Below are 26,340 nucleotides of genomic sequence, written 5' to 3'. Positions count from 1 at the left end.
GTTAGCCCAGGGCCGTCTTCCTCAGCAAAAAAAGAGGAGGATTGGCGGATGTTAGCTCAGGGCTGATCTCCTCACAAAAAAAAAAAAAAAAAAAATAGTACCGTGTTCATGAACATAATTTGCCACCATAAAGGGCTAAAGAAATGTATGGCATGATGATGATAATAGGTGTGATGATGTTTTCTCCCCAACCCTACCCCAATCTAGACCACTCTCTCAAGACTTTCAAGAGTTACCCTGCAATGGACAGGAGTTGACAATGAGGAGAACAATACGGCTGCTGAACTAGAGTGACTGGGAGCACAGAGTGTGGGAGGCTATCCTGCAGCTGGGCTTTTGAGTTGGGCCAAAGAGCTAATGGGGTTTTGGCTTCCTGAGCACCTCTGTTGAAACTTCCCAGGGGAATTTTGCTTTATGAAATTCCCAGCAACTTGGGATCCCACTGAGTTGATGATTAGGAGCCCGGAGGGCTCCCTTTCGGATGAAAATATGTGTTTGAAGTCTGCTGAGAGGACCTGAAGGAGGGAGTTGAGGGTTCGCCTCTGACTCGCACTGTGCACTGACAGAAGCTGCCCTAATCACTGTTTATTGCCAATTACTTTTGTCTCCAAAGCCAAAGAAAATATAATTGAAGTGAACCCTTTGAATTAGACCCATTTTTCAACAGGATCCACAGATAGTGAAATATTAATGAACAGGTGGGTTGCACAGTACTTAAAGATTGCATTAGAATTTTTTTTATAGCCTAAATTATTAACACTGGAGGTGCTGACATATTTTCTGGTTTGGTTAGAAGATACAGACGCCATTAACATCAACACAGAGCAAATTCAGAACTATCAAACACCATGTCTATTTTACCAAGAATGAAGTAGTAGGTAAAGGGATTGAGATTATGTGTAATACGTCTCTGAAAATAGGGACATCTAATTTTGTAATGGATTGCCAGCAAAATCTGTGACAATGCCTACTCTGGAAGTCTCTAAATTTCTTTTCTACTTTGGAAGAATTTTCTATGATATTTACTAGAGTAAGAAGGGATGGAGGAGGTAGAATAGTTCTTCTGGAAGTCATACCCATAAACAGAACAAATCCTGGAGTTCCTCAAATTTCAGTCTACACAGGGAATTACACTTAAAGAAGTACATCTAGCAGCTAAATGGTTCTAGTCTTTACTTGTGCCTCTTGAAGATCGTTATTCAGGTAATACTTCTCAAAAGCCTTTCCTCTAGCTTACAATATTCTCCTGCCCTTCACCCGCTTCAGATGCTCTCTCTTACCAACCCTAAAACTCTTCCCCAGCCCTGAACAACTCAATAAAATGCACGCACCTTGCTTAGGTCCTGATTCGGGCAAACCAACTGTAATGCAACACTTTAAAGACAATAAAGGAAATCTGAATTTGGATACTAGATGGTGTACTAGATGATACCCATAAATTATTGTTAGTTTTGATAGGTGTGGTAATGGTATGGTGGTTACATAAGAAAACACCCATATTTTTGGTAATGCACACTTAAATATATAAGAATGAAATGACATGATTCTAGGATTTGCTAAATTTAATATACTTCAGCCAAAAGAAAGGGAGAAGAAATGAAAAAGGTATAGATGAAGGAAAAGCAGGGAAATACTGACAATTCTGGAATTTGAGTGATTGATATTTGAAGTTTATTATACGTTTTCTCTACTCTTGTGTATGCTTGAAATTTTTCCTAATAAAATTCTTTTAAAAAGAGAAAGAGGAAAGCAAATACAAATATACTCAGAACATCATAAGCAAAGTCAAAAATAAATCAGAGAAATGTATTTTAAAACGATAATAAAAGAAGTATTTTGTAGACAGATAAGTCCATCAAACAAACCTGACATGTTTGAGTGTCATTCCTGGAACCATGGGTCAACAGCGCAGTGTGGGGTATATTTCAATGCAAAATACTAAAATTGCAAAAGCAGGATCATGCAAACAAACATTTTAAGCTTTTATAATCCTTTTAAGCCTGAATTGCCTAGCCTCCTTCATAAAATATTTCCTAAATTTGTATTCCTCTCAAAACTAGCAATATCCTATTGATTTCTTTATTTAAATGTTTTAAAGAGATAGGCTTTGTAAGAACACTCTTGAGTTGAGTCAAAAATAGTATGAGGTGATGTAGGGCTCTAGGGGAGAAGAGAAGTTGTATTAAAACTTTTCAAAATGGAATTTAACCTCATGTTTTTAAAGCATTGCTTTCTGGCAAGATTCATAGTCTTCCTCCCACACCCTCCTGTCTGCGGCCAGTGTCTGGAGGAAAGCAATGCTACTTATAAGTGGGATTTTAAGAAACTAGCATGGATTCTGAAAGAAGTAGCCATTAGAAAAACAAAAAACTTTCTGAGGGTCCTCAAAGAGTTTAAAGAGAACTGACATTTATATCCAATTGCTGCAAAAGAATAAGTTTCATTTGAAAAACATTCAAGAAATTGGAATTGACCTACCCCATCTTGTATGAGGTAAGGCTAATGTGGGATCTTGTGCTGCTAATTACTAAAGCAGAGAGCTCGGAAGCAGGGGAATAACAGGGAACAGGATGGGGTGAGCAGAACACTGCTTGAGTTAGAACAATCATTATTTTCCATTTCTCACAGTCACAATTATTTTTCCAGGTTTGGCTGTTATTTGAGCAAGACTTTGTTTACCAAACATTGATCTAGCCAACTGATTAGTGGAGAATTTGCTCAAATTGGTTATGTTGCATCTTGTTGGCAGAAGGGGAAAATGAACCCTTGAATGTTTCAGTTTTCATCTTGACGTGTAGAGACTTGAGGTTGGGGGAATGGAGGTTCCTCCAGCTGGAGAGGATAAGATGAACACACAGTCAGCTATAGAACCAGGAAAAAAGTAAGGCATCTTGTAGAAAGGTCTGATTATGAGCTGGGACTTTAAAAGGAGAGAAAAAGACATTGAGTCATCAGAGAGAAACTATTTGAGTTAGACCTTGAAGGACAGGGAAGGTGAAGCAAGCCGAAGATATAGCATAAGCAAATGCACACAGGTTGTAATGAAGAGAGGATGTGGGGTAAGAGAGGAGGTCCATTTGACTGGAACATAGGTAAATAGAAGGGAGTAAGAGGTCAGAAGATTAGACAAGTACTTCACGGAAAATCTAGAATTCCAGGATGGGAATGTTGGGTGTTAGGTAGATACCAGGTGGGGGCACTGAGAGTTTTTTAAACGTGATCAGAGCTGCCCTGTTGAAGGTAAATCTAGCAGTGGTGAGTAAAGTGAATTGGAGTAATGAGAGAACAGATGGTAATAATCCCTACTGTTAATGAGTACTTTGCTGGGGCCACTTCATATACTTAATCTGATTAATTCTCATAGCAAGAGGTATTATCTCCCTTTATAGATGAGGAAATTAAGCAACTTGCCCAAAGTCATGCAGTTAATAAGCAGTATGCTTTCTTGCTCTTAATCACTATGCTGACTGCTTTCTAAGGAGACTAGAGTGGGTGGGAGGTGATGAGGGTCTGAATTAGGAAGGTAGTGATAGTAACGGAAAAGAAGGACCAAACTCTTGAGAAGCAGGATTGGCAAGATTAAGTAAACAATTGCCTATGGAAGTTCTTGATTTGTAGTCTGGGTGAAGGGAAGAATGATACTGTCTCTAACCTAAGTAAAGAAACCAGAAGAAAAATTTGGTATAGGATAAAAGGTTATTAATTTACTTTTAGCTATGTTGACTTTGAGATGCCATTAGTAAATTTCGGTGAAAATGTCTATTGGGCAGTTAGAAACATAGTTGGGTTGCTAAAAGGAGAAGATGTGACTAGACAGAAATTGAGACATCATGTGCAAGCAGAAGAGAGGTAATTAGGCAAAGGAGGGAGATGAGAAGTTTTTTTTTTTTTCTTCTTTCTCATCTCAGAATAGACGTGCCTTTTGAGTTTTGTCAGCCATCCCCTCCCAAGCTATCTACTTCCGTTTAGGAACGAAATGTAGAAATGTAGGACAAAATTTTACAAAATGGTCACACGGAATATTTCTCTGACCTTCTGTTGTTGGGAGGAATAGAGGCACCTTTAGTAGAAGTGTTAGAATTCTAAGTAAAATTATGAGGGGCAATCCACTCTCTCTTTACTTTGTCTTCCACCAAGATAAGACAAGGGCATCTGTCTTCAGTCCTAAAGTCCTGGTCAGTCTCCCAGAGAGCCACCACGCGTTGCTGCCCACAGCAGGTTCTGAGTGGCTAACGCAGATCAGGGAGCACATGTGCTTTGCTTTGGGGGCCAAGGCGAAGCTTAAAGCTGGTAGGATATGCACCCCAACCCCTGAGAGTCTCCATCTGAGGGGTGGAGTCAGTTCTTCCCTAAAACATTCTAAACAACAGAAAGTGCAATGCAAGGGCAAGATTCTGCTGTTGAATTCCCCAGCAGGCCTGAAAAATGAATGACTTGGTGTCAAAGGGGAGCAAGAGTGAAGCAATAAACAGCAGGAATTTGTGCAATCTCATCTAGGTCAAGGAAACCACCTCATCACTTTTCCGCTGATGGACAGATTCTCATCTCTCAGTCTGCCATGTTCCTCACAACTGGCCTCAGCTCCATCTGACACGCATTTTGTGTCAAATTGCATGTTTCTCTTGTGAGTATGCAGGGGTCACGGTAGAACAACTCCCCTGCTGTGAACTTGGAACTACGGGAAACAAGATTGCCTGATGAGACTAAAGCTTTAAAGTCAATGCTGATGAATCAGAGAAGAAATACAGGAAATCACTTTAAAGAACAAATGTGTTCCTGGGATGGCAAGACTTGACCAGAGCCTGATTGATGAGATTAATATATCTAAAGGAAAAACACATCCATGAGAAGGGGAGTTCTGCTCAGTTGGAAAAACGCATCCATGAGAAGGGGAGTTCTGCTCAGTTATGAACAAAGCAACTGCTTTCAATATGTATTTGCTGGGTACCTGCTATGTACCAGCAGTGAGCTCACATTCTAGTCTGGGAGACGGAAAATAAGCAAATGCATATGTAACCAAATGTCAGGCAGTGATACGGGTGTGTCCCACAGACAGGGGACACAGAGCAAACAGCAGCATCTAGTGCTCAGTGGCAGCAGCAGAGATGTGCTCATGCAGGTTCTGTGCCAGATTTAGGATTTGTATTATTAGGAATTTAGAATTTGTAGGCTCAGACCTACAGCCCCAAAACTGTGTTTCCAGCACTTACTGGTGATATTTTGACCTACTAATAGCTCTTTTGTGATTTCTTTCCGTGTGGCTTTCATGAAGACATCCATAGAGAAGAGTACATATCAAAAGTGTCCAGCTCAATGAATTTTCCAAACAGCACATTTCCTGAATCCCTCCTCATGTCCCCTATCTCCCCTTCTACCATCAAAGATTAACCACTATCATGACACTAACACCATAGATTTGTTTTGCTTGTTTCTGAAATTAATATAAATGGAAATATACAGTACATACTCAACACATAATGTCTGGCTTCTTTTACTCAATATTATGTCTGTGAGATACATTCATATTGTACGTGTTGATGGTTTGTTCTTTTTCATTGTCATATATTTTATTGCATGACTTTATCACAATTTATTTATGCATTCTATTTAAATGGATGTCAGGATAATTTCCACTCTTCTTTGACAAATTATTTTTCTGCTTAAATCTGTTAGAGCCAGTTTCTGATGTTTGCAACTAAGAATCCTGCCTGATACACTTTTGTTTTAATTCTAAATGTTTATTGACTCAGAAAGTGACTAAAGATCTGAGTTCTTCTATAGAAATTCTTCCTTGTTAGTGCTTTTGAGAACATGGACATTTTCTTCATTAGCTATTTGGCAAGGAACATTAACTTACTCTGTTTCAACAGTGAGGCCAAATGATCAAAAATCACATTCTGTGTAGATAAAGCTCTGAGTTCCTGGCTAAATACAGTACTTTCTGGAATAACAGCTATAACTTGGGGTCTCTTAGGTTGCTAAGCAAGTTGGTTAGGAGGTTTTCTCTGCAGGAGACCAGTGAAATGACCACTTCTGAGCATGTGTCTCAGCAATTAGAGTGGTTTACATCTTGATTGCACAATAGCAGAGGTTTTGAGTTTGTGGTTTTCTTTGCATTCCTCATTGCCCTGGCTGCCGCTCTCAGGAACTCTGAAAAGCATTATAAATAGACATGCACAATCCAGTGAAAAAGAAAATGACAGACTTAATTAAAGGACAGTCATATCAGTTATTCATCAATTACTAGGATCTTTCCATTTTTCAAGCATACATTAACACCCATCATGTAGGAGTCTACACTCTCTGAGTGCGGCTGTAGACGAGAAAAATGGACCATGTCTTTTCTATCACATTCCTCTTTGGCCAGGCCATATCAATTGCTGATGCAATCATTTACAGCCTGACTTTTGAACATTGAGTTAGACCCGCCAACAATTGTTCCCCTTGGTTATTCAAGGAGACAGACGTGTAATAACAATGGCAAGTACTTACTGAGCACTTACTCTGTGTACCAGGTACTGTGCCAAGGACTCTGTGTGCATGCCCACTTCATTAAGCGCAATCACTCCACTTGTGCTCTGGGTACTATCCCCTCATCCTTCCCAAAGAATTTCCTCCTGCAATTAACCTCCATCTCCCCTACATGATCAACTTCTCCCTCCCTCCTGGATCATATCCATGAGCAGTTAGACATGTTCTAGTGCTTCCTTTAAAAAAAAAAAGAAAGAGGGTTCCAAGTCAAGATGGCAGTGTAAGCAGACTCTGAACTCACCCCCTCCCACGGACACAGCCAATTTACAACTACTCGTGGAAAAATTACCCCTGAGACAGAACTGAAAACTGCATAAGAGGAACTCCTGCAACAAAGCACAATCCTAATCGAGGTAGAAGAGGCAGAAACTCCCTTCTGGAGAGGAAAAACGCCGCCTTCACGAGCCGCCAGCCTCACGGCCACCCAGGAGCAGCCCAGAGGTCCACAGCCTCCCTGGAGGAGCGGGGCCCTGAGCCAGGGAGCGCCCCCACTGTGGGCATTTTGTGGACCCAGCACAATCGAGATGAGCGGCATAATATCTGACTTTGCCTGCTACTAAAACATTGGGAAGCACCCCCAGAAAACCTGGTTCACAAAGAAATAAAAACCAGCTCTTAAAGGGCTCACGCGCAAACTCACCCGTTTCAGAAAGCAACCTAAAATCACCAGAAAGAAAGGTGCACAGTGCTTTGGTGAGAAGAGACTCACCTAATAGGCTCTGAGTGCATAGCAGTGAGAGATGAGACCTCTCCAGGGACTGGGACATTGCCGGCGGCCATTGTTGTTGCCTGGTGTGGGTGTGCTGACACAGACGCCATTGGAGTTCTCCCTGGGGCCTGCTAGCCCAGGTCTGCCCCACCCACTAGAGCACCGATTTAATCCAGCTCAGCCAGGGCAGGCAGCCCACTCTAGGGACTGGCCCCACCCAACAACAAGCCCTCAGCCAACATGTGGGCCTGCATGGATTGGTGACTCGATTCTCTGCAGCCTGGCAACTGGGCCCACTTCAGCAGGGCAGGGCATGCACAAGGAGTGGGTGGAGAGTGTGGGGTGGTGGTGGAGTCTGTGGGGCTCCCGCTGTGGAGACATTGGGTCCACTTCAGGAGGTTGGGGTGCACACACGGGGCAGGACTGTGTTGACTGTGTATGTGGACCTGTGGGCGGCAGGGCTTGTCAGCTGCAGAAGACTTGTGCTTCTCAAAGACCCACATAGGGGGTTTGCCCCACCTTCCAAAGCCTGAAACAATTGGGTGCTCCTGTGCCTGAGGCCAGCCCCACCTAGCTGCAATCCTCAGAGAGCTGACAAGAGACCTAAAGGCTGGAGGCTTATAGCAATTGTAAGCCCCTGAGCCTAATAACCTGCCACGCTGGGGGCCTACTCACTTGAAAGAAATATTGCAACACAAATGTGGTATTAGAACTTGCAGCCAACTGTGCTGGGGCTCTTCACAACTGGTAAAGAGATTTAAGGGCCCACAACAACTACAAGCAGCTGAGCATTACAACAGCTGGCCAGGAGCATAACTTGGCCTCTCTGGGCGCCTAGAGGGAGAGCAAACAGGCCACAACAGAAGGACACACGTAGCCCACATAGGGGTCACCACTGGAACACTGAGAACTGAGGGAAGCACACTGCAGGTCTCCTAAGGCATCATTTATATAAGGTCACCTATCCAAGAGCAGGAGATGTAGCTGACCTACCTGATACGTAGACACAACCACAGGGAAAGAACCAAAATGAGGAAGCAAAGGAATACATTCCAAGTAAAGGAACAGGACAAAACCCCAGAAAAGGGACTAAGTGAAACAGAAATGAGCAACCTACCCGACAGAGAGTTCAAACAAAAAGTGTTGGGGATGCTCACTGATCTGAGGAGAAGAATAGATGAAGTCAGTGAGAATGTCAACAAAGAAATGAAGATATAAAAAAGAACCAATCAGAAATGAAGAATACTGAAATGAAAAATTCACCAGAGGGACTCAAAAGCAGAGTAGATGATACAGAAGAACAGATCTGCAAGCTGGATGAAAGACTAGAAGAAATTACTCAAGCTGAACAGGTTAAAGAGAAAAGAACTAAAAAGAGTGAGGACAGTCTAAGGGACCTCTGGGACAACATCAAGCACACTAACATCCGTCTCATAGGTGTCCCGGAAGGAGAAGAGTGAGACAAGGGGGCAGAGAATCTATTTCAAGAAATAATACATGAAAACTTCCCTAACTTAAGGAAGGAAACAGACATCCAGGTACAGGAAGCACAGAGAGCCCCAAACAAGATAAACCCAAAGAGACCCACACCAAGACACATCATAATCAAAATGTCCAGAATTAAAGATAAAGAGAGATTCCTAAAAGCCGCAAGAGAAAGACAAGTTACATACAAAGGAAACCCCATAAGGCTATCAACTGACTTCTCAGCAGAAACCTTACAGGCTAGAAGAGAGTGGCATGATATATTTAAAGTGCTAAAAGGGAAAAACTTACAGCCAAGAATCCTCTACCCAGCAAGGTTATCATTCAAAATGGAAGGAGAGATCAAAAATTTCCCAGACAAGCAAAAATTAAAGGAGTTTGTCACCAAGAAACCAGTGCTACAAGAAATGTTAAAGGGACTGATTTAAGGGGAAAAAAGAAGACCACAAATAGGAAAAGTTATCTATTTCCATGATAAGAGAGCAATGGATACAAATGCACAAAAAAGAGGTTAGGTATGACATGAAAAACATAAAATGAGGGAGGAGGGGAGTTAAAGAGTAGAGCTTTCAGACAGAGATCAAACTAAAGAGACCATCAATTCTGTATAGAAGGAGAAAGGAACAGAGAAGGACTACTAAAACACTGAGAAAAAAAAAGTTAAAAAATGGCAGTAAGTACACACTTATCAATAGCTACATTAAACATCAATGGACTAAATGCTCCAATTAAAAGGCATAGGGTGGCTGATTGATTGAATAAAACAACAAGACCCATATATATGCTGCATACAAGTGACACACTTCAGACCTAAAGACACTCACAAACTGAAAGTGAAGGGATGGAAAAAGATACTCCATGCAAATGACAATGAAAAGAAAGTGGGGATAGCAATACTCATATGAGACAAAATAGACTTTAAAACAAAAACTGTAAAAAGAGACAAAGAAGGGCATTACATAATGATCAAGGGAACAATCCAACAAGAGGATATAACACTTGTAAATATCTACGCACCCAATGTAGGTGCACCTAAATATATAAAGCAATTACTAACTGACATAAAAAGAGAAATAGACAGTAACACAATAATAGTGGGGGACTTGAACACTCCACTTACACCAATGGATAGATCATCCAAACAGAAGATCAATAAGGAAACATTGGCCCTAAATGACACACTAGAACAGATGGACCTTGTAGATATATACAGAGCATTCCATCCAAAAACCGAAGAATACACATTCTTTTCAAATGCACATGGAACATTCTCCAGGATTGATCACATATTAGGCCACAAAACAAGTCTCCATGAATTTAAGAAGATTGAAATAATACCAAGCATCTTTTCTGACCACAATGGTATGAAACTAGAAATCAACTATAGGAAGAAAATCAGAAAAGCCACAAATACGTGGAGATTAAACAAAATGCTACTGAACAACGATTGGGTCAATGAAGAAATCAAAGGAGAAATCAAAAAATACCTGGAGACAAATGAAAATGAAAATATGACATGCCAGAATTTATGGGATACAGCAAAAGTGGTTCTAAGAGGGAAGTTTATAGCAATACAGGCCTATCTCAACAAAAAAGAAAAATTTCAAATAAACAATCTAACAATGCACCTAAAGGAACTGGAAAAAGAAGAACAAACAAAGCCCAAAATCAGTAGAAGAAGGGAAATAATAAACATCAGAGCAGAAATAAATGAAATAGAGACTAAAAAAACAATAGAAAAAATTAATAAAACCAAGAGCTAGTTCTTTGAAAAGATCAACAAAATTGACAAACCTTTAGCTAGACTCACCAAGAAAAAAGAGAGAAGGCACAAATAAGTAAAATCAGAAATGAAAGAGGAGAAGTTACAACAGACACCTCAGAAATACAAAAGATTATAAGAGAATACTATGAAAAGCTACATGCCAACCAACTTGACAATCTGGAAGAAATGGATAAATTCTTAGAATCATACAACCTTCCAAAACTGGATCAAGAAGAAATAGAGAATTTGAATAGACCAATCACCAGTAAGGAGATTGAAACAGTAATCAAAAACCTCCCCCAAAATAAAAGTCCAGGACCAAACGGCTTCCCTGGTGAATTCTACCAAACATTCAAAGAAGACTTAATACCTATCCTTCTCAAACTCTTCCAAAAAATTGAGGAGGGGGGGAAGCTCCCTAACTCATTCTACGAAGCTGACATTACCCTGATACCAAAACCAGACAAGGACAACACAAAGAAAAGAAAATTACAGGCCAATATCACTGATGAACATTGATGCAAAAATCCTCAACAAAACACTAGCAAATCACATACAATACATTAAAAAGATTATATGCCATGATCAAGTGGGATTTATTCCAGGTATGCAGGGATGGTTCAACATTTGCAAATCAATCAACATAATACACCACATTAATAAAATGAAGAATAAAAACCACATGATCATCTCAATAAATGCAGCGAAAGCATTTGACAAGATACAGCATCCATTTATGATAAAAACTCTGAATAAAATGGGTATAGAAGGAAAGTACCTCAACATAATAAAGGCCATAAAGGCCATATATGACAAACCCACAGCTAATGTCATCCTCAATGGTGAAAAACTGAAAGCTATCCCTCTAAGAATAGGAACCAGACAAGGATGCCCACTCTCACCACTCCTATTTAACATAGTACTGGAAGTCCTAGCCAGAGCAATCAGGCAAGAAAAAGAAATAAAAGGGATCCAAATTGGAAAGGAAGAAGTGAAACTCTCACTATTTGCAGATGATATGATTTTATATATAGAAAACCCTAAAGAATCCACCAAAAAACTTTTAGAAGTAATAAACGAATACAGTAAAGTTGCAGGATACAAAATCAATATACAAAAATCAGTTGCATTTCTATACACTAATGACGAAGTAGCAGAAAGAGAAATTAAGAGTACAATCCCATTTACAATTGCAACAAAAAGAATAAAATACCTAGGAATAAACCTAACCAAACAGGTGAAAGATCTGTACACTGAAAACTATAAAACATTGCTGAAACAAATTGAAGATGACACAAAGAAATGGAAAGATATTCCATGCTCTTGAATTGGAAGAATTAACATAGTTAAGATGTCCATACTTCCTAAAGCAATCTATAGATTCAATGCAATCCCTATCAAAGTTCCAACAACATTTTTCACAGAAATAGAACAAAGAATCCTAAAATTTATATGGAACAACAAAAGACCCCGAATAGCTAAAGGAATCCTGAGAAAAAAGAACAAAGCTGGAGGTATCACACTCCCTGGTTTCAAAATATACTACAAAGCTATAGTAACCAAAACAGCATGGTACTGGCACAAAAACAGACAAACAGATCAATGGAATAGAATTGAAAGCCCAGAAATAAACCCACACATCTATGGACAGCTAATCTTCAACAAAGGAGCCAAGAAGATACAATGGGGAAAAGAAAGTCTCTTCAACAAATGGTGTTGGGAAAACTGGATAGCCACATGCAAAAAAATGAAAGTAGACCCTTACCTTACACCATACACAAAAATTAACTCAAAATGGATTACAGACTTGAATGTAAGACCTGAAACTATGAAACTTCTGGAAGAAAACATAGGCAGCACGCTCTTCGACATCGGTCTTAGCAACATATTTTCAAGCACCATGTCTGACAGGGCAAGAGAAACAATAGAAAAAATAAACAAATGGGACTACATCAAACTAAAAATCTTCTGCACAGCAAAGGAAAACATCAACAAAACCAAAAGACAACCTAACAATTGGGAGAAGATATTTGCAAACCATACATCTGATAAGGGCTTAATCTCCAAAATATATAAAGAACTCATGCATCTCAACAACAAAAAAAACTACCAACCCAATTAAAAAATGGGCAAAAGACCTGAACAGACATTTCTCCAAAGAAGATATGCAGATTGCCAACAGGCACATGAAAAGATGTTCAACATCATTAACTATCAGGGAAATGCAAATCAAAACTACAATGAGATATCACCTCACGCCCATCAGAATGGCTATAATTAACAAGACAGGAAACAACATGTGTTGGAGAGGATGTGGAGAGAAGGGAACTCTCATACACTGCTGGTGGGAGTGCAAACTGGTGCAGCCACTATAGAAAACAGTATGGAGATTCCTCAAAAAATCAAGGGTAGAACTACCGTATGATCCAGCTATTCCACTGCTGGGTATTTATCCAAAGAACGTGAAAACACCAATGCATAAAGATACATGCACCCCTGTGTTCATTGCAGCATTATTCACAATCGCCAAGACTTAGAACAACCTAAATGCCCATCGAGGGACAAATGGATAAAGAAGATGTGGTATATATACGCAATGGAATACTACTCAGCCATAAGGAATGATGAAATCCAGCCATTTGTGACAACATGGATGGACATTGAGGGTATTATGCAAAGTGAAATAAGTCAGAGGGAGAAGGTCAAATACCGTATGATTTCCCTCATTAAGTAGTAGATAATAACAACAACAAACAAACACACAGAGACGGAGATTGGATTGGTGGTTACCAGAGGGGAAGAGGGGAGGGAGGAGGGCGAAAGGGATAATTCGGCACATGTGTGTGGTGATGGGTTGTAATTAGTATTTGGGTGGTGAATATGATGTAGTCTATGCAGAAATAGAAGTATAATGATGTACACCTGGAATTTATACAATGTTATAAACCAATGTTACTGCAATAAATAAAAAATTAAAAAAAAAAAAAAGAAAGAAAATCCCTTAACATAATATTCCCCTCCAGACACAATCCCATTTCTTACCTCTTTCATAGAACAACTTCCTGAAAGGATTGTCTACAGTCATTGCTCCACTTCCTCATCTCCTAGTCTCAGCTCAACCAACTACAGTCAGGCCTTCTTCCTCTCCGTGCCACTGAATCTGCTCATTTCAAGGTCATGAACAACCTCCTTTGCCAATCCAAAGGTTGGTCATATCAGTTATTCATCAATTACTAGGATCCTTCCATTTTGAGTTGAGTAAGATGAAGACACAGAGGTCTCAGGAGCATTCGGCACAGTTGACCACTCCCTCCTTCTTAAAATCCTCTTCTCTCCCAATCTCCAGGATACCACTTCTTCTCTTTTCCTCCTACCTGACTGGCTGCATTGCCTCAGGCTTTTTCGCTGATTTCTCTTTCGCTGTCCGGTCTCTAAATGTTGGAATGACTGGAGGCTGTGTCTTAGATCTTCTTACACTGTCCATCTATACCCTATCCCTAAGTGAGCTCATCCAATCTCCTGTTTTTAAATACCATCTATATACTGATGACTCTCAAATTTAAAATTTCTAGTCTTGGTGTCGCTGGCCTCTCCCCTGAGCTCAAGTCACTATATCCCGCTGCCTGCTGTGTCACCACATGAACATCTAAGTGGCATCTCTAACTTCGTATAGACAAATAAATCTCTTGGTTTTCCAATCCCCAACTTTGCCTCCCCCATCTCAATAAACAGCACCAACATCCACCCTATTGTTTAAGGCAAACATTTAGAAAAGTCATCCTTAAGTCCTCTGTCCCTCACTTTCCCAAATGAATCATCAGCAAGTCCTGTTGGCAACAACTTCATGTCAACAGTCAATTACAAAAGTCTTATTTCTTTATACTCGACAAATTAAAAGAAAATTTGGAAAATAAGAGGGGAAACACCCATGTTTTCTCATAATCTTCGTAATTATTATTTGAATAGCTGCACGTTGTCTCATTGAGTAGACACATCCTAATTCACTTCACAAGCCCCCTGATGTTGCATCTTCGGATTCTTCTCATATGTGACTTTTATAAACACTTGTGCAGTGAATATCTGCATGCACATATAGGTGTCTTATTTTTGTTTTTAAAATAGAAAAGCTGATATTTTTTTGTTGAATGAAAGATCACCAAGTGGTTGCCTTAGTTGTGCAACAATGGGGAAATAGGTACCCATTATTCTGGTGAACACATCAAGGTATAACAGAACTCTTTTAAAACCATCACTCTCTGAGAGCTATCATCGTGCAAAGCTGATCATTGAAGAAGAGGTGATCGATTTGTCAAGGAGCAAGGGCCTATAGCAGAGAAGGAACTAATATCTAAAGCCTACTCCCCACAATTCAAAATTAGAGAAACCTAAGGGGATAAACTCCTGAAGTCCTGTGGCCAGGAAAGGTAATGAGGCTAGAGGCAAAGGCCTGCGAGGAAAGGGAGAATCAGGCTAGTGGTCCAGGTGGAACATGGTAGGTGCTTGGACTCATTGTGCGGCTGAGGCGGGAAGCTCCTCTGGACCCAGCCACCCCGGCACAGTGCTCCTATTCTGGGAAGGATGTTAAACATGGCAATGGGGCCTCCGAGCTGGAACCTTGGGAGCCAAAATGTAAAGACTGTTAATAAGCTCAGCCCTAAGGCGTGGGATTGTCATGTTTCAAAGAGCTCCTGTGGCCTGTTCTGGGGCTAACAGGGACTTCAGTAAGACAGTGGACATGGATGTCCTGGACTATTTTCAATTGTGAAGCAAGTGGTAGTGACAGAAGTAACAGTAACGGAAACTGGAGGATCTGCTGTGGACTTGTTCAATTCTCTTCTTCTCTGACCCTCTTTGGACTAAATAACCTCCCAATATTCTTGACCAATAAAGGTGGGGAGTGGGGAGAGCCTCAAAAAGTCAACACTCATCTTCCTGCTAATAGAGCATTGGAAGTTCAAGCAAGTAAATAGGAAACATGTATTTGTACCCCGACACGGTGGAGCAGGCTTGCGGGTTACATTTTGGATCCTCTCTTTAGGCTATATCCCCAGAAAAAGGATTACTGATTCAAAGGGCATGAATATTTTTAAGACTTTTGGCCAAAAGTACAATTTTTTTTCAAAGGGATGCACTAATTTCCACTATTTCTTCACAGCCTCTCCAGCAATGAATAACTAATTTGATTTTTTTTTTTTTTTTTTTTTTGGTCAAAACTGTAATTCTTGGGAAGAATGATCAGTGTGAGAAGCTGTAACCCACACTGGGGTCCACCTTCAGTGCAATTGTGAAGTCAGCCACATTGTTAAATCCACTCATTGCTGCTAGTTCTGAAACAAGCATTCCCAGGCTCCTTCCCATGTCCCTCGTCCACTCTCTCAGGGCATCCCTTTTGCACCGACCCCCTCAGATACTCATGCCTTCGCCCTTCCTTCTTCATGTTTGTTAAACGTGGCATAGGAGCAGATATGACATCAGTCACTCAGCTCTTCATGTGGCTCTTAATCAAAGTATCACCTCTCTCAAGCACATGCCTACAGCTATTAAAGATTTGGGAATGAAAAGCTATGTCCTCTGATAAAGGAACTTTGAGCTTAGATGTCCCAGACTGAGAATGCATCAAGAGCTGGACCTCTGACTTGAGGGGCAAAGGACCCTCCTAGTCAGGCTGTGATTTGAGGAGCATTGAGAGACCAGAGCTTCAAAGTGGGGACCTAGAAGGTGGAGTTGGCAATGGGAAGATAAGAGCAGCCAGAAGAGACTCTAAACCCACCAGAGGAATGAGGTGGTGGGAACCATACTCAAGGAAAGGAAGCCCCAGAAGTTGAAAACATGCTTTCTTTTCTTCTTCTTTTTTTTTTTTTTTGGTGAGGATGTTTGGCCCTGAGCTAATGTCCATTGCCCACCTTCTTCTTGTTGCTTGAGGAAGATTGCTGCTGAGCTAACATCTGTGCCAATCTCCCTCTATTTTGTACATGGGACACCACCACAGCATGGCTTGATGAGTGGTGTGTAGGTCCACGTCTGGGATGCGAACCCACAAACCCCAGGCTGATGAAGCGGAGCATGTGAATTTAACCACTATGCCACCAGGCAAGCCTCAAAAACATGCTTTCTTGATGTCAGCATTTTGCCTAGAGCCACTCCAAGGTGAGCATAACTCATTTAAAATAAAAACCTGAAAGCTATTTTTTATGCCAGCAAATAAAGTGCAATTTAATAAATAATTGTCAATTATTTTTATATAAAATGCATGTGAAGCATGAATAGTTTTGATCTTTTATAGCCATGACAAAAAAGCTTTTAGTCCTGCTCATGGTTGTATCATTGCATTAGCCTGGGCAAGCCTCACAATCTTGCCGGCCTTGACTTTTACTTATGAACTACAGACAATTACGCCCTGCCTATTGGCCTGGGGGGCTGGCGAGGATGAGGAGGGTGAATTGGGTGTTTGAAAGTCAGATGTTGTGTTCAGTGGTTGATTCCAAGTATTACCTGTGTTTGAGGTGTAATCTTGAGGAGTCCAAGATTAAATAACGAGTGGAATTGAATGCCTTGAGCTTATTGTCTAGTGACACGGATGTGTAGTTAATAGCCTGCAGCCCAGATTTGTAAGATACTAGTTGGAATATAATGTAAACCCCATAGGGAGTAAAGAACAAAGGGAACTTAGAAATAAGAGACAGGAAATAAATGATATTTAATTTGGATATGTGCCCCCAATGCATCCGGAGAAAAATCAACAAAGCATAGCTATCAGTGAAAAACCTACAGAGATGAGCCATAATTACTCCAAAAAATATACAGACAGGAAATTGATAGGAGCTTACAATGTTGTTTTGGGCTGCACAGATTGCCTTTTGTGCCTGCAAAGGGAAATGAGACTTTATCTTTGAATAATCAGGTGGAATTGTACATAAAATCAGGCTAAAATTTGTCATAAGCCATCATACAACTGCAGGAGTTGCTATATACCGTAGATCAGTCCGCGGTCCTTGGAGAGACATGGGTGCAGAGAAAAGGGGTCAGGTTTAGGGCCAGACATCTTCGTGCGATCTTTGCCTCTTACTATCTGTGCTGTGTTAAATGTGTTTTAACTTGTCTGACCCATGAGCTTAGCTCAAGAAAATGGAGAGAAAAAAATCTCCCATTCGAGGTTGTTGAAAGGACTGTAGATAAGTATATGAAGTTCCTGGCACATGAGAAATATCAAATAAATGTCAGTCAGTAGCAGCAGCAGGAGTAGAAATAAAAGCTGACTCCCAAGTTTTCAAACTCCACCAATCACAGAGTCCTTCTCTGCCCTAAGTGTCTCGTAGTCCTGATCCGTGCACCTGTGTTCCTCCCCCACAGCCAGTGGAAGCTCCAGAATTGCCAAATAAGAGGAGCTTGAGAAGGCAAGGGAGACTGGGGTGCAGAAGGCAGCCAGCTGCTAGGAGAATCAAGTTGAAGCTGAGCTTCCGTGGCGGATTTGATGACTAGCTGGCCCACTCGCCAGCCAACACCACCAACTACAAATCTACCTAAAAGGTTTCTTACATGGAGTTGACAAATTCAAAATCTAGAATACTTTGCCCTCTTAAACAATCAATTTTTCCAGTGGCAAAGTACAGCCCTTTGTTAGTTTCTTCCTCCTACAAATTATGGTGGGATGCATTTTAAACACACGCTTTGCTGATTATTATTATTATATTTTTATTCAGTGAGGAAGATTGTCCCTGAGCTAACATCTGTGCCAATCTTCCTCTGCTTTGTATGTGGGACACTACCACAGCGTGGCTTAACGAGCAGTTCATGGGTGGATGCTCGGGATCTGAACCCTCAAACCCCAGGCCACTGAAGCAGAGTGCACCAACTCAACCGCTGCACCAGTGGGCGGCCCCTTGCCAATTATTTTGTAAATATAGTTTTATATGATCATTTAATCACATGCTCTGTCAATTACTTTATGTATTTGTTCTGTGGGGGATCAGAATTGGCCACCCCAAAATGTGTCTCTTTGGCATAAGGATTATTTTTGGCTGGTTATTTTTTTAAAAACTGCAGACATGGGAAAAGTTCTGAAAAGTAAGTAGAAGTTACCCTTTGTAAGAGATATTTACATTTGTAAGGAAAATCTCCATTTGTAAAGATATCTCCTTCTCTGTACCAAGAAGAGGGGGATGACCTTATCTCTAGAAACTCTTATCAGTGGGGAAGGCAAGGACTGAAATCTGCATAATAACCTTACTCTTGTTTACTGTGCTTTTCTGATAATCTCCCATAGCTGACTCCCCCTACCCCCAACATCCTCCTTTGTCTTTAGCTGAAGATGGTATTTAAGATGACAACCTCAGCCATTTTGGCGAGTTACCCAGTTTTCCTGGGTTTCCTCCATGTATACATGTTATAAAGGTTTGATTTTCTCCTGTTATTCTGTCTCATGTCAATTTAATTCATAGACCAGCCAGAAGGACCTAGAAAGGGTAGAGGAATTCTCTTCCTGCCCTACAGTTCATATGATAATTTTGACCACATGTTTTGCTACATGCTTGTTGTGAGTGGTTTAAAGAAAAAACGTTAGAGATTGGGGCCCTGGGATGCCACCAAGTCACCTGTTGGCACCACCGCAGCCTCCCAGCTCCAGAGAGGTAGTTCCCAGGAAAGCAGGAACCCATCAGGGCAATATCCTTGATCCTGATACCAAAGTTAACAAAGGTATGTGCTGCTTGTGTTGCGTTCTGAACAAAGGAAATGACAGTTGTGCCCCTCAGAACCCTCAGAGACCCTGAAAAGTGAGGGAGGAGGAGCAATGGGGAGCAATGCAGAGGAGGAGAGGGGCATGGTGGGACGATCTTACCTCCCTGCCTCTCCCTGATCATGAGTCCTTTACACTAAAAACTGTTTATGCCAGCCAGATTCTCTGCATTTGGGTTTGGTATGACATAGATGTTCTGTGGATGAGTCAGGATCTCTTGTACCCACCCAAAATGTCACCATGTTGAATGGTGCTTTGCCCTCTGCCCTCTCACTTCATTGGTTTCAGTTGAGTACAGCATAGCCTTTGGGTCAGAGGACTTTTCAGAGGGGAATAATCAAAAATAAAGCCTCTGTGTACACAGAGAGAGAATGGGTCAGAGTAGTAAACCAAAATTTGAACTATGAGAAAGAGAAATGGGGAGGTAAGGAAAACTGGAGTCCAGAATTTGTAAGTTATGGCTGACTTCTCAAAAGCTGGTAAAAAATTTGAATCTGGAGTAGAGAATATAAAGAAATTCATAAGTGGTCACTATTTTAGCTAAGTTGAGGAAAAAACATCGAATTTCAAAGGAAAGTAATGTTCAGAGATGAACATGGGGCCCTTTCAAGATGTGAAGGAAACTATGAGCAGGGAAATACATGCAAAGAGAGACTAGATGGTATTTGAAAAAGAAGTAGGACTCAAATAAAGGTTCACACACAGATAAAACAAAAATATCTTAATGATTTCCTTTTCCTGTGGTCTGCCTTACAATTCACCCCAAAGCCATTTGCTTTTGCGGTTATTCAGATTTTGTTTCTCTTCTTACTACCTCCTACTGTCTATTCCCTGATTCCCAGAGTTTGGGCAGAAAAAGGAGAGGAAGTGAAATTCAAATCACTGTGTTTTACCCTTTGTTGGCCTTTTGGCTGAAAGATATGAAGAGTGAGGAGGCTAAAGTGCGGTTTGTAGAATATGTGGGTGTTGTTTGTTTTTGTTTTTAGCTACCACACTCATGTTACCCTGATTTACCACATCAAGCCCTGTCTGGTCAGGAAAGAGAAAGACTCAACAAACATTTGTTGAATGGCTTGACTCTGCTTTGCTCCTTCTCTTAAATATTCCTCAGCAGAGTCTTAGCAACTTCCCAATACAAAATCCATGCTAAAGTCTGATTAATCCAGTCCTCAATAATGTGCTAATCAATAGTTGGATAAAAAGTGGTCTAAAGTTTATACCAGCAAAAGATTTTATAACATATTCTTTAGTGTCAGCCAAAATGTAAATAAGAGGGATTCTAAACTACTCAGGAGGATAAGCTGTTTTCAAATATTTTAGCAGTAAATGTTTGCTTGCCAACAAGAAACACACTAAATATAAATGGCATTTCTCAATTCATTAAAGCAAATTGGCAAAGACCTTAGCCTGGGAGTGCTGAGGAAACTTTCTTAGTCACTAGCTCATACCCATAACATATACATATTAGTTATAACAATGCATCCTTTACACAATTTTCAAGATTTCAGGTCATTCACTAACCTGGTCTGCCTTTCAATCATTTTAAATCTGAATAAGTGAGGTTTTACAATGATTTACAAAACTATATAACAAGGCAGGAAGGGGTATGTTCATCTAATATTGGCTGTTTCTTTCTCCTTGTTTAATCTAGAAAGGAGGGGGAAAAAAACAAAATTCTGTCCAGCAAGATACCTTAGGGCTAAATAAAAAGACAGATGTCTCTGAGGTCAGTGAGGATTGCAAATGTGATTTGGAAGAAGAGAAAAGATCCAAGAAGTTAGAAAGCTCAGCTCAGTGTGGAAAGTCTCTTCTATTAGAAGATGGATTCCAATTCCATACCACAAACCATCAGGGAATTTAAAGTCCCTCTCAGGCCAAGCATGCCACCTGACCTGAGGAGAAACTCAGCTCACCAGCATGCATCTGGAAAGGTGCCAGCCATGTGGGGCTGCCAAAGAGCCCTACACCTTGAGTTTTTTGGAAGAACCCCAAGTTATCTAGGAGAGATATACCTCTTGCCTCTACCCTTGGTGGTAAGCATTGTTTCAGAGTCACCAAAAGAAGATAGGCTTTTTTTTTCTTTGAAAACTGGACAGCTGAAAGAGGAAGCAAAGAGAAAAAGAAAGGCGTATAGTGTACTCCAGGAGTCCCACATTTTCAGAGCCTCTTCATCTATGAATCTATGTTCCACTGAGCTCATGTCTGCCTTCTGAAGGACTGACTACTCTTTATCCCAAATTCAACTCGGTAACTTGTTCAACTTTGACCAAGAGACATTTTTAAGAAAAGTCCCACAAAAGCATAAAATTTTAGATATGGCAAAAGCAATCAACATCTATATAAAACTGATAAACATGCGTGATTCAGAGGAGGAAATTTTCTTCTATGTATTATCTTCTATTAACCTTAATATGGTTTATCAGTCCTTAGTCATTGAATCACCCCCTCTGATCTTTACCCATCCTCTTCCTTGCCTCTTCACTATTCTTGGGAGTATGAGTCACCTCCAGGGATACTTCTCCACAATCCCACCATCATTATGTCAGGGATTCAGGTTAAGGCAGCTCCAAAAAACCCAAATTCAATTATTTGAGCACGAAGTATGTGACTACATGATGACCTTCTGAGTGGGGTGGCCATTAGGTTCTGGGCTAAACAGCCCTCAGAGAGAAGAATAAGGGAGTGCCAAGTAGGTGCTGATGTCCAGGATATGACACGACAAAGCAGTTAAGAGTAAGTTCCATTTTCACCCATTTACCATTCAGCTCCCTATTCTCTCTTCCCAAACCATTCTTGTCTTCTTCGTGCATTCTCACCTGGTTTTCCCTCACTCTAAGTCCTAAAAGAAGCCTAATTCACTTCTAGATCCCCGTTCCTCCATGAAAATAAAAAAAGACAATAGCTGAATCTAGTTTTTCTTATAGATGTTCAAACGGGCTTGATTTCTAGCTGAAATCAAAATTGGCCAGATGAGGTGATTTTAATGGATGTTAATTCTTATTTTGACCACTGAATCAACACAATGGGCCATTGTATATATAAGGACACCCGCAAGTCAGCCAGTTAAATAGACAATGCCTAGAGCTGTAGATATACTATCTACATGGCTCCTTCAAACAAATCTTTATTCATTTGTTTAGTCTACAGCAGGAAGCCAACTGCCTTACTTCAGTCCAGAGGAGGATGCTGAGATAGTGAACAAACTACACGCAGTTTTCCAAGCTTCAGGAAATTTGAACTGAAACACTGACTCCCATAGTACATTTGCCCATAGTACATTTGCATGTTGAGCTGTTGTTTAAACCCTTCTTCACGTGTGATGAGCTCATATTCAAAATGTTTTGACTCAACATGCATAAGGGCTTGGCAAGGGCTTCCGGGGAGGAGTGCCCTGTCACGGAAAACGAGAAAAACAAGGCTGGCTCAGCACATTCTCTCAGCACACACAAGCTTTCATGGGCTAGGGTTTCTGGTATAAAAAAAACAAATAGATTCTCTCTCCTCTCAATCCAGCACTAATTCCAAGGTTCCAATAATTCAACAGGCACTTTTTCCATGGCTTCCTACTATAGAGTGTCGCAATAAAGTATATACTTTATATTTTCATATATGTTTTAAAGAGTAGAGCAGTTAGACATTGACCAATATCTGTTTTGTTTATGTTAAAGTCACAAACGTTTAAAATGGCCACCATTTCAGAGTTGACCACATGCAAGATACACATTGCTTTAATAAGTATATTTAACTTCTGAAAAAGATACACATTTTCCTAAGACACGCTGTTCTGAGGGAGTTTATAAAGGATGTGGTGCTCATAGGGCCTGGGTTGTTAGCTCTGAGGTTGCTAGTTCTGGTATTTACCAGAATATATGCCCTATAACTTGCGTCCAGCCACAGATTTATTGTCAGATTTCAACGCCCCCTGAAACAGTCCTTGGAAGGGAGTATCAACATTTCATGCATAAAGTTTCACCCTTAAAAAGACAGTCATTCTATTCCTGTGTTTCAATTAAACCTGTCGGTAATTCAAGTTAAAGAGCTAGAGTGGCTGCAATGAATGGACCACACAGAATGCCATGCTGAGTGATGTCAACTTTATTTTTCCATTAATGGGAATCCAGTCAAGTCTTAAAAGTCTATTTGAGAATATTAATCCAGCAAGAATGAGGAAGATGAATTCAAGGGGCACTGTAGGGAGATGTAGGAGGCAGATCAATACCTGGACATGTGTAACATTTAGGAAGGAGAGAACGGAAGAAGAGACATTTGGAAGAATTGACAAGCCTTGATAACTGAGCAGATATAGGGGATAAAGAAGAGACAGGGATGGGATACAGGGACAACATCAAGGTTTCTATCCAGAGAGCTGGGAGTGTGATGGGGCCATTGAAAGAAATAGCAAATCAGGAGTAAGAGACAGTTTGCAATGAGTCAAGAAGAGGGTTGAGCTCAGAGAATCTTAAAGCTGGAACAGATCTTAAAGAAGGCACCAAGCGCAGCTTTCTACTTCTTCTATGTATTTCAGAGACAAAATGGAGGCCCAGAGAGGAAAGCATAAGGGACTTGTTGAAGGTCTCACAGCTAGTTGGCATGAAGCAGACACTAGTACCCAGTCTTTGGTACTAACAGTCTTTTTCTAACAGAAAAGCCATAAACTTGATGTGGAAGAAAGAGAAAGAGACTTAGACAAACAATGTATAATAGACATTTTTGGTTGATCAGCTTCTGTTATTTTCTTCCGATTAGCCCTTCTTTCAGTTTGAGGATCCATTTGGCTCTATGGAATCCCATTCTAGGGGTGAGGCATGTGACCCAGATCAGCATATTTGACTCCTTGGTGATTGTGATTGGTTCTGGGTAGACAGGTGACTAAGCAGAACCAGTTAGGATGAATCTCAAGACTTTTTGCTTAGAATTCCAGAACAAATACCTTCTCTCCTTGCTGCTGGATGTGAATGAGTAAGCACACAACCCAGGAATCTATTTGCACTCATCTTGGAACCACCAAGGATGATGGGCAGAGACTAGACAAAAAGACTAAGTACTTAGAGACATTGTTGAGCTGCTAGACTAAGGTTCACCTGAAGCCTCTGGACTTTACAGTTACATGAACCAATACATTCCTTTACTTGTTCAAGTCAAATTGGGTTGGGTTTTCTATCACTTGCAACCTAAAGATTTTTAACTCTTACACAGGACAATTAAACAACGATTGTAAGACAGAAAGAACCAAGGGACCAAAGACTGGGTACTAGTGTCTGCTTCATGCCAACTAGCTGTGAGACCTTCAACAAGTCCCTTATGCTTTCCTCTATGGGCCTCCATTTTGTCTCTGAAATACATAGAAGAAGTAGAAAGCTGGGCTTGGTGCCTTCTTTAAGATCTGTTCCAGCTTTAAGATTCTCTGAGCTCAACCCTCTTCTTGACTCATTGCAAACTGTCTCTTACTCCTGATTTGCTATTTCTTTCAATGGCCCCATCACACTCCCAGCTCTCTGGATAGAAACCTTGATGTTGTCCCTGTATCCCATCCCTGTCTCTTCTTTATCCCCTATATCTGCTCAGTTATCAAGGCTTGTCAATTCTTCCAAATGTCTCTTCTTCCGTTCCCTCCTTCCTAAATGTTACACATGTCCAGGTATTGATCTGCCTCCTACATCTCCCTACAGTGCCCCTTGAATTCATCTTCTTCATTCTTGCTGGATTAATATTCTCAAATAGACTTTTAAGACTTGACTGGATTCCCATTTTCTGTTAGCCCAAAAGTTTCAAAAATATATTATACAGAAATCAGAATTGCCATACTTACCATAGTGTTGAGAAAAGAAAGCTGGGGTTTAACAAAAGCGTTTAAAAGGGGGACAATGCAACTAGAGTGAATAGCTTCAAATTCTAGGCAAATGCAACCAATTCTTTGCCCCTGAAGTATATTTTAGGCAGGCAGCATTCTGTAAAGCCAGGTAAAGTCTGAGGCTGCTGTATGCTGGGCTCTTTTCTCCTCACTTCAATTGTGAGCTGGCTTGATGGTTGGTGACCCTGCAATATGAGGCTTCTTGTTCCTCTGGCATCAATGATGAGTGGTATGACAAAGTTTGATATATCTTTAATAATTACCTAAAAATGACTCCAAACTAGCCAGTTTTGACTTTATTTTTCCTACACCGTTGCATAAGAAAGTCTTTAGCAACCAGTGGTACATGCTTCTGAGAAGCATTTGACCACAAATGTCTTAGATTCAAAATACATTACTTTGTGAGAAGAAAGGCACCACCCAGCACACACACATCCATCCTAATTTTGAATGGATCCAATTTTTTAATTCTGGACACTGCCACACAATGCTATTAAAAACAGTAAGAGCCTCGTTAAAACTCCAGAGGCTGAGCCCACAAACAGAGACTAATGAAGTTCCTAAGAGAAAGGTATCTGGACAGCATTTCTAAATTTTGAGCTGTCTGGTTGGTTGAGGCAGATGATCTCATGGCAGGAATGATTTTCAAAACATTTGACACTGACCAATCAGGATAGACAGCCAACCAACCTAAATGTACACTGAGTCTTACATGCTACCTTTCCCTACCAGTTAAATATCAGCCCGGCCCTGTGGACTGAGGAGACCTGAAGAGGCAAATCAACACAAAATTGTATTGGAGCAAGAGAGGGCTGCTCTGAATGATGAGAACGGGAGTCAGCCTGCCCATCCTAAGTCAAAGGAGCCCACCAGTTCCAAAGAGGAGGCACAAATGAAAAGAAGAAAGGAAAGAAATGGAAGGAGAACAAGTGAGAGGTGGGAGGAGATGGACAAGGATGGTAGAACAGAAGAAGGTGAAGAGAGGGAGGGAAAACGAACAGGGGAGAGCAGAAAGGAATGAGGACATGGAATAACAGGCCAGGAACAAGCAAGAATAGTGAGGAGACTGAGGAAACGAGAGATTTTGGAAAATTAGACAAGTAGAGGATGAAAAGAATAGCGATGAAAGGTAAGGCAGAAAAAGGAGAGGTGTTAAATAGCAACGAGAAAAACAGTAGTGTTTGTGAGTGATCACTGTCTCTTACCACCTTGTAATGCAGGGGTCTGCAAACTTCTCTGTAAAGGGCCAGATAGTAAATATTTAA

The sequence above is a fragment of the Diceros bicornis genome, chromosome 12 (genome assembly GCF_020826845.1).
Source record: "Diceros bicornis minor isolate mBicDic1 chromosome 12, mDicBic1.mat.cur, whole genome shotgun sequence".
In the NCBI taxonomy this organism is placed as follows: Eukaryota; Metazoa; Chordata; class Mammalia; order Perissodactyla; family Rhinocerotidae; genus Diceros; species Diceros bicornis.
This window is presented reverse-complemented; position numbering follows the sequence as displayed.